Source organism: Octopus bimaculoides, chromosome 15 (genome assembly GCF_001194135.2).
Source record: "Octopus bimaculoides isolate UCB-OBI-ISO-001 chromosome 15, ASM119413v2, whole genome shotgun sequence".
Classification (NCBI taxonomy): domain Eukaryota; kingdom Metazoa; phylum Mollusca; class Cephalopoda; order Octopoda; family Octopodidae; genus Octopus; species Octopus bimaculoides.
The window spans coordinates 13,747,588-13,748,180 of NC_068995.1; the positions used below are offsets into that span (position 1 = coordinate 13,747,588).

The 593-nt window shown below is 32.5% G+C and overlaps 1 protein-coding gene across 4 annotated transcripts in view; it reads right to left on the bottom strand.

Annotated features, from left to right (window-relative positions):
* Positions 1–593, bottom strand: part of LOC106877922 (protein DENND6A) — a 99,004-nt gene that overhangs the window by 36,375 nt on the left and 62,036 nt on the right. The gene's annotated exons all lie outside the window — the stretch shown is intronic.

Consider the following 593-nt stretch of genomic DNA (forward strand, 5'->3'; position numbering starts at 1 on the left):
ATACATTAAGTGCTGACTACATAAACAAACGATTCTGAAACAATTCTATCGGTGATAGGGTTAGGATTAGGGTAAAACAGCAAATTTAAAAAGAAAAAAGCAAATAAAACGAAGAAAAAAAAAAATGAAAAAAGCAAATAAAACGAAGCTATGGCTTAATCAGCCAAAGGAGTAAATATAAACAACTGAATATTTGTCAGTGATTGGTTGAAATTATCGAAATAAGACAATTTTTTACATGAAATAAATTCGAATACAAAAATATTTTTCTGTTCTATAACACAAAATAGATAAGTATACGAAGTTTGAAAGTCTTTCGGTACCAAAAACACTACGTAAAACATTAATGAAAAATGTGGCCCCCGTTTAAAAAAAAATCCAAGTTGTCTTCTATTATAGCCTCAGGCCAACCAAAATCTTGTGAGTGGATTTAGCAGACTGAAACTGAAAGAAGCCCATCGTATATATATGTGTGTCTTTGTGTCTGTATTTGTGTCCCTCACCACCACTTGAGAACCAGTGTAGGTGTGTTTACGTCCCTGTAACTTAGTGATTCACTAAGAGAGACCAATAGAAAGAAGCCCATCGTATAT